General features: G+C 46.9%; 1 protein-coding gene across 2 annotated transcripts in view; it reads left to right on the forward strand.

Annotated features, from left to right (window-relative positions):
• The window catches only part of LOC127920895 (4-aminobutyrate aminotransferase, mitochondrial-like), a 40390-nt gene that overhangs the window by 3719 nt on the left and 27718 nt on the right, over nucleotides 1–8953 (forward strand). Inside the window, exon 1 of one of the 2 annotated variants that reach the window (XM_052504913.1) lies at nucleotides 3809–3852. The exons of the other annotated variant lie outside the window; for it this stretch is intronic. The gene's annotated coding sequence lies outside the window, so the exon portion shown is untranslated. Of the gene's footprint in view, nucleotides 1–3808; nucleotides 3853–8953 lie in introns of those variants that run through there. 2 annotated transcript variants of the gene reach the window in all.

Consider the following 8953-nt stretch of genomic DNA (forward strand, 5'->3'; position numbering starts at 1 on the left):
GGAACCTATAGTTACAGTGACCTCTAGACCAACCTATAGTTACAGTGACCTCTCCCAGGACCTAGTTACAGTGAGCAATAGCAACCTATAGTTACAGTGAGCAATAGACCGTTCCTATAGTTACAGTGACCTCTCCCAGGACCAACCTATAGTTACAGTGACCTCTCCCAGACCGTTCCTATAGTTACAGTGACCTCTCCCAGGACCGTTCCTATAGTTACAGTGACCTCTCCCAGGACCGTTCCTATAGTTACAGTGATCTCTCCCAGGACCGTTCCTATAGTTACAGTGACCTCTCCCAGGACCGTAACCTATAGTTACAGTGACAATCTCCCAGTTACAGTGAGCAATAGCAACCTATAGTTACAGTGACCTCTCCTATAGACAGTGAGCAATAGCAACCTATAGTTACAGTGACCTAGCAACCTATAGTTACAGTTCCTATAGTTACAGTGACTCTCCCAGGACCGTTCCTATAGTTACAGTGATCTCTCCCAGGAACCTATAGTTACAGTGACCTCTCCCAGGACCGTTCCTATAGTTACAGTGACCTCTCCCAGGACCGCAACCTATAGTTACAGTGACCTCTCCCAGGACCGTTCCTATAGTTACAGTGACCTCTCCCAATAGCAACCTATAGTTACAGTGACCTCTCCCAGGACCGTTCCTAGTTACAGTGACCAATCCCAACCTATAGACCTCCCAGGACCGTTCCTATAGTTACAGTGACAACCTCTCCCAGGACCGTTCCTATAGTTACAGTGACAATCCCAGGACCGTTCCTATAGTTACAGTGACCTCTCCCAGGACCAATAGCAACCTATAGTTACAGTGACCAATCCCAGGACCTATAGTTACAGTGACCTCTCCCAGGACCGTTCCTATAGTTACAGGTTGTTGTTGTTGTCCAATCAATCACATTTCATTTTATAAAGCCCTTTTCTTACATCCGGAGTTATCACAAAGTGCTTAACAGGTGTGTGTGTGTGTGTGTGTGTGTGTGTGTGTGTGTGTGTGTGTGTGTGTGTGTGTGTGTGTGTGTGTGTGTGTGTGTGTGTGTGTGTGTGTGTGTGTGTGTCTGTGTGTGTGGCCTCATTTGCATCCCAAACTCTTGCAGAGCCCGGTCTGAGTTACAGCAGTCGACTTGATTGTGTTTTGGATCATTGTCTTGCTGCATGAACCAGCTGTGCTTCATCTTCAGCTCAAAGACAGCTGGCCTGACCTTCTCCTGTAGAACTCTCTGACACAGAGCAGTACACATGGTTCCTTCTGTTCAGGCAAGTCGTCCAGGTCCCGAGGCAGCAAAGCATCTCCATGTTCTCCTCAGCAGAGGCAGTTCAAGAAGTCATGCAGTTCTTTCTTTACATGTAATGAGATAAACTGAGTCATATTTGGAGCAGAATTTTCACAGTCAGTCTTTCTCTGACCGTCCATGTTTTTCTATGGTGGTCTGACTCTATGGCCAGTGGTCTGACTCTATGGCCAGTGGTCTGACTCTATGGCCGGTGGTCTGACTCTATGGTCGGTGGTCTGACTCTATGGCCGGTGGTCTGACTCTATGGCCGGTGGTCTGACTCTATGGCCGGTGGTCTGACTCTATGGCCGGTGGTCTGACTCTATGGCCGGTGGTCTGACTCTATGGCCGGTGGTCTGACTCTATGGCCGGTGGTCTGACTCTATGGCCGGTGGTCTGACTCTATGGCCGGTGGTCTGACTCTATGGCCGGTGGTCTGACTCTATGGCCAGTGGTCTGACTCTATGGCCGGTGGTCTGACTCTATGGCCGGTGGTCTGACTCTATGGCCAGTGGTCTGACTCTATGGCCAGTGGTCTGACTCTATGGCCAGTGGTCTGACTCTATGGCCAGTGGTCTGACTCTATGGCCAGTGGTCTGACTCTATGGCCAGTGGTCTGACTCTATGGCCAGTGGTCTGACTCTATGGCCAGTGGTCTGACTCTATGGCCAGTGGTCTGACTCTATGGCCAGTGGTCTGACTCTATGGCCAGTGGTCTGACTCTATGGCCAGTGGTCTGACTCTATGGCCAGTGGTCTGACTCTATGGCCAGTGGTCTGACTCTATGGCCGGTGGTCTGACTCTATGGCCGGTGGTCTGACTCTATGGCCAGTGGTCTGACTCTATGGCCAGTGGTCTGACTCTATGGCCAGGTTATGGTCGGTGGTCTGACTATGGCCAGGTTATGGTCGGTGGTCTGACTCTATGGCCAGGTTATGGTCGGTGGTCTGACTATGGCCAGGTTATGATCAGTGGTCTGACTCTATGGCCAGGTTATGGTCGGTGGTCTGGCTCTATGGCCAGGTTATGATCAGTGGTCTGACTCTATGGCCAGGTTATGGTCGGTGTGTCTCTACACTGTTAATCTCTTCCTGTGTTTGAATTGTTTGATTTTGATGAGGTGTGGTGCTTTGGTATCTCTATTGTAGAATTTGGTAACGTTGAAGTTTATAATTAAATGGGATTTTAGTTTTGCCAATAATTAGTGTAGGAATTTTGGATAGAGATTTCTATTTGTTTTAATGTAGTTATTGGTGGGTTGAATGGTTGAAATGAGCTGGTGCTTTTGTGCTAGTTGTCTAAATATTCACTCTCTGGGTTGTGGTGTTTGTATAAGAAAGCCTTGTGACGATAATATTCTGGATTACAGTGTGATGATAATAATCTGGATTACAGTGTGATGATAATAATCTGGATTACAGTGTGAGGATAATATTCTGGATTACAGTGATGATAATATTCTGGATTACAGTGTGATGATAATATTCTGGATTACAGTGTGATGATAATATTCTGGATTACAGTGTGAGGATAATATTCTGGATTACAGTGTGAGGATAATATTCTGGATTACAGTGTGATGATAATATTCTGGATTACAGTGTGATGATAATAATCTGGATTACAGTGTGAGGATAATATTCTGGATTACAGTGTGATGATAATATTCTGGATTACAGTGTGAGGATAATATTCTGGATTACAGTGTGAGGATAATATTCTGGATTACAGTGTGAGGATAATATTCTGGATTACAGTGTGAGGATAATATTCTGGATTACAGTGTGATGATCATATTCTGGATTACAGTGTGATGATAATATTCTGGATTACAGTGTGATGATAATATTCTGGATTACAGTGTGATGATAATATTCTGGATTACAGTGTGAGGATAATATTCTGGATTACAGTGTGAGGATAATATTCTGGATTACAGTGTGATGATAATATTCTGGATTACAGTGTGAGGATAATATTCTGGATTACAGTGTGAGGATAATATTCTGGATTACAGTGTGAGGATAATATTCTGGATTACAGTGTGAGGATAATATTCTGGATTACAGTGTGAGGATAATATTCTGGATTACAGTGTGAGGATAATATTCTGGATTACAGTGTGAGGATAATATTCTGGATTACAGTGTGATGATCATATTCTGGATTACAGTGTGATGATCATATTCTGGATTACAGTGTGATGATCATATTCTGGATTACAGTGTGATGATAATATTCTGGATTACAGTGTGAGGATAATATTCTGGATTACAGTGTGAGTCAGAATCTGTATTAGGGGAATCTCCCAGGTTCTGCCCTACAGACTAAGTTTGGGGCAATATATGTGCACACCTACAATATTTCTACTAAATTCCAGGTGTAAAATTTCAGTGGGGCTTTTATAATGTATATTTTAAATTGTACATTTGAGTTATGACAGAGTAATAGTTTGGTTACATTTATACAGGGTCTTTCTAATTACAAAACGTTCTCTATGTGCTTTATCTGTTAGGCTTCATGGCAAACCGCCCAGATGAACTTCTAGTCACACCAAGGTCAGTAGAGTTGGTGGTGTGTTTCAGAGTTGTTTCTCCCTGGGTGAAATCGTCTCTCTCGTCTCTCTAGTTGCCAGGGTGACTGATTGTAGGCCACGGTTCTGTGATGAGGTTATTAACTCTATTTGCGATTCAGCTGAATACAATCACTGTAGGGCAGGCTGACTGTACAGGACTGAACACTGTAGGACAGGCTGACTGTATAGGACTGAACACTGTAGGACAGGCTGACTGTATAGGACTGAACACTGTAGGACAGGCTGACTGTATAGGACTGAACACTGTAGGACAGGCTGACTGTACAGGACTGAACACTGTAGGACAGGCTGACTGTACAGGACTGAACACTGTAGGACAGGCTGACTGTAAAGGACTGAACACTGTAGGACAGGCTGACTGTATAGGACTGAACACTGTAGGACAGGCTGACTGTATAGGACTGAACACTGTAGGACAGAACACTGTAGGACAGAACACTGTAGGACAGGCTGACTGTACAGGACTGAACACTGTAGGACAGGCTGACTGTATAGGACTGAATACTGTAGGACAGGCTGACTGTAAAGGACTGAATACTGTAGGACAGGCTGACTGTACAGGACTGAACACTGTAGGACAGGCTGACTGTATAGGACTGAATACTGTAGGACAGGCTGACTGTATAGGACTGAACACTGTAGGACAGGCTGACTGTATAGGACTGAACACTGTAGGACAGGCTGACTGTACAGGACTGAACACTGTGGGACAGGCTGACTGTACAGGACTGAACACTGTAGGACAGGCTGACTGTACAGGACTGAAAACTGTAGGACAGGCTGACTGTAAAGGACTGAACACTGTAGGACAGGCTGACTGTACAGGACTGAACACTGTAGGACAGGCTGACTGTAAAGGACTGAACACTGTAGGACAGGCTGACTGTATAGGACTGAACACTGTAGGACAGGCTGACTGTATAGGACTGAACACTGTAGGACAGAACACTGTACAGGACTGAACACTGTGGGACAGGCTGACTGTATAGGACTGAACACTGTAGGACAGGCTGACTGTACAGGACTGAACACTGTGGGACAGGCTGACTGTACAGGACTGAACACTGTAGGACAGGCTGACTGTACAGGACTGAACACTGTAGGACAGGCTGACTGTAAAGGACTGAACACTGTAGGACAGGCTGACTGTACAGGACTGAACACTGTAGGACAGGCTGACTGTACAGGACTGAACACTGTAGGACAGGCTGACTGTAAAGGACTGAACACTGTAGGACAGGCTGACTGTATAGGACTGAACACTGTAGGACAGGCTGACTGTATAGGACTGAACACTGTAGGACAGAACACTGTACAGGACTGAACACTGTGGGACAGGCTGACTGTATAGGACTGAACACTGTAGGACAGGCTGACTGTACAGGACTGAACACTGTGGGACAGGCTGACTGTACAGGACTGAACACTGTAGGACAGGCTGACTGTACAGGACTGAACACTGTAGGACAGGCTGACTGTAAAGGACTGAACACTGTAGGACAGGCTGACTGTATAGGACTGAACACTGTAGGACAGGCTGACTGTAAAGGACTGAACACTGTAGGACAGGCTGACTGTAGAGGACTGAACACTGTAGGACAGGCTGACTGTATAGGACTGAACACTGTAGGACAGGCTGACTGTACAGGACTGAACACTGTGGGACAGGCTGACTGTACAGGACTGAACACTGTAGGACAGGCTGACTGTACAGGACTGAACACTGTAGGACAGAACACTGTACAGGACTGAACACTGTGGGACAGGCTGACTGTACAGGACTGAACACTGTAGGACAGGCTGACTGTAAAGGACTGAATACTGTAGGACAGGCTGACTGTATAGGACTGAACACTGTAGGACAGGCTGACTGTAAAGGACTGAATACTGTAGGACAGGCTGACTGTACAGGACTGAACACTGTAGGACAGGCTGACTGTAAAGGACTGAATACTGTAGGACAGGCTGACTGTATAGGACTGAACACTGTAGGACAGGCTGACTGTATAGGACTGAACACTGTAGGACAGGCTGACTGTATAGGACTGAACACTGTAGGACAGAACACTGTAGGACAGAACACTGTAGGACAGGCTGACTGTACAGGACTGAACACTGTAGGACAGGCTGACTGTATAGGACTGAACACTGTAGGACAGGCTGACTGTAAAGGACTGAATACTGTAGGACAGGCTGACTGTACAGGACTGAACACTGTAGGACAGGCTGACTGTAAAGGACTGAATACTGTAGGACAGGCTGACTGTATAGGACTGAACACTGTAGGACAGGCTGACTGTACAGGACTGAATACTGTAGGACAGGCTGACTGTACAGGACTGAACACTGTAGGACAGGCTGACTGTACAGGACTGAATACTGTAGGACAGGCTGACTGTACAGGACTGAACACTGTAGGACAGGCTGACTGTATAGGACTGAACACTGTAGGACAGGCTGACTGTACAGGACTGAACACTGTAGGACAGGCTGACTGTATAGGACTGAACACTGTAGGACAGGCTGACTGTATAGGACTGAACACTGTAGGACAGGCTGACTGTATAGGACTGAACACTGTAGGACAGAACACTGTACAGGACTGAACACTGTGGGACAGGCTGACTGTATAGGACTGAACACTGTAGGACAGGCTGACTGTACAGGACTGAACACTGTAGGACAGGCTGACTGTATAGGACTGAACACTGTAGGACAGGCTGACTGTATAGGACTGAACACTGTAGGACAGAACACTGTACAGGACTGAACACTGTGGGACAGGCTGACTGTATAGGACTGAACACTGTAGGACAGGCTGACTGTACAGGACTGAACACTGTAGGACAGGCTGACTGTACAGGACTGAACACTGTAGGACAGGCTGACTGTACAGGACTGAACACTGTAGGACAGGCTGACTGTATAGGACTGAACACTGTAGGACAGGCTGACTGTACAGGACTGAACACTGTAGGACAGGCTGACTGTATAGGACTGAACACTGTAGGACAGGCTGACTGTAAAGGACTGAACACTGTAGGACAGGCTGACTGTATAGGACTGAACACTGTAGGACAGGCTGACTGTATAGGACTGAACACTGTAGGACAGAACACTGTACAGGACTGAACACTGTGGGACAGGCTGACTGTATAGGACTGAACACTGTAGGACAGGCTGACTGTACAGGACTGAACACTGTGGGGACAGGCTGACTGTACAGGACTGAACACTGTAGGACAGGCTGACTGTACAGGACTGAACACTGTAGGACAGGCTGACTGTAAAGGACTGAACACTGTAGGACAGGCTGACTGTACAGGACTGAACACTGTAGGACAGGCTGACTGTACAGGACTGAACACTGTAGGACAGGCTGACTGTAAAGGACTGAACACTGTAGGACAGGCTGACTGTATAGGACTGAACACTGTAGGACAGGCTGACTGTATAGGACTGAACACTGTAGGACAGGCTGACTGTATAGGACTGAACACTGTAGGACAGGCTGACTGTACAGGACTGAACACTGTAGGACAGAACACTGTACAGGACTGAACACTGTGGGACAGGCTGACTGTACAGGACTGAACACTGTAGGACAGGCTGACTGTAAAGGACTGAACACTGTAGGACAGGCTGACTGTATAGGACTGAACACTGTAGGACAGGCTGACTGTATAGGACTGAATACTGTAGGACAGGCTGACTGTATAGGACTGAACACTGTAGGACAGGCTGACTGTATAGGACTGAACACTGTAGGACAGGCTGACTGTATAGGACTGAACACTGTAGGACAGGCTGACTGTATAGGACTGAACACTGTAGGACAGGCTGACTGTATAGGACTGAACACTGTAGGACAGGCTGACTGTATAGGACTGAACACTGTAGGACAGAACACTGTAGGACAGGCTGACTGTGGACTTCAGCACCAGAGAGTATATATATATATATAGATGCTCCTGTCTGTCCTGTAGACTTCAGCACCAGAGAGTATATACAAGGCAAGCGACATGACGTAACAGGACCTACAGTAGAGGAATCATGTATCTGGCCTCTCAGAAATAGGTTAACTAGCTCAGGCTTTTCATACACCCTGCAGTCTCCCTCTGTTCTGCCTCAGTAGACCTGAATACACGTGGGCTGTATAGATGTTGCAGTGTCTCCACAGGGGCCGTGCCAAAGAGGATGTCACGGAACTACATTCAACTGTCACTTTTAGCGTTAGCGCTGTGCAGCCTAAAGGTCAGAGGTTAAATGATCATAACAACCAGGTAGTCAGACAGTGTAAATCTGAGTAAACATTGAGGGGGGGGTTCCCAGTCACAGATGAAGCATTTTTAATGGAGAATGTAAATTGGAGTAGGTTTAATCTGTGTCCTGAAAACAGGTCCCTCAGTATTCTGCTTGTCTGCACACAGGGATGGGTAGTAGGGTTTCCATCTGTATTTAGTTCCCAGAGGGATTTCTCTCTGTCCTGGTTCCATGTAGAACAGTGGGCCAGACACACTGTGGATGTCACTGTCTCGTAGGGTCGTGCTGTAGGGAGAGTGGCTAGACTGTTACGACTGGTACTGTGTGTTGTCAGATGTGAGCCAGTCCTATGAATCGTGACTCTCTGGCAGCGGCCCGTACATTTGTACCTGTATCTGTCTGTTGTTGCATCATCACTGAGCGCCTGTGGTCATTCCTAGAAGGTTTTTCTATGCACCTGATAGGTGCAGAGAAATGTGTTGTTTTTACAGGGTCAAGGGAGGGGAGAGAGGTAAGGGGACTACCTGCTGCCCCTAGAAGCAACACTCAGGCTATGTCGTTGTGTTATAACGACATCCAGGCTATGTCGTTGTGTTATAACGACACCCAGGCTATGTCCTCATGGTGTAACACAACACCCAGGCTATGTCATCGTGTTATAACGACACCCAGGCTATGTCGTTTGTGTTATAACGACACCCAGGCTATGTCGTCGTGTTATAACGACACCCAGGCTATGTCCTCGTGGTGTAACACGACACCCAGGCTATGTCATCGTGTTATAACGACACCCAGGCTAT

Source organism: Oncorhynchus keta, unplaced genomic scaffold (genome assembly GCF_023373465.1).
Source record: "Oncorhynchus keta strain PuntledgeMale-10-30-2019 unplaced genomic scaffold, Oket_V2 Un_contig_2110_pilon_pilon, whole genome shotgun sequence".
NCBI lineage: Eukaryota > Metazoa > Chordata > Actinopteri > Salmoniformes > Salmonidae > Oncorhynchus > Oncorhynchus keta.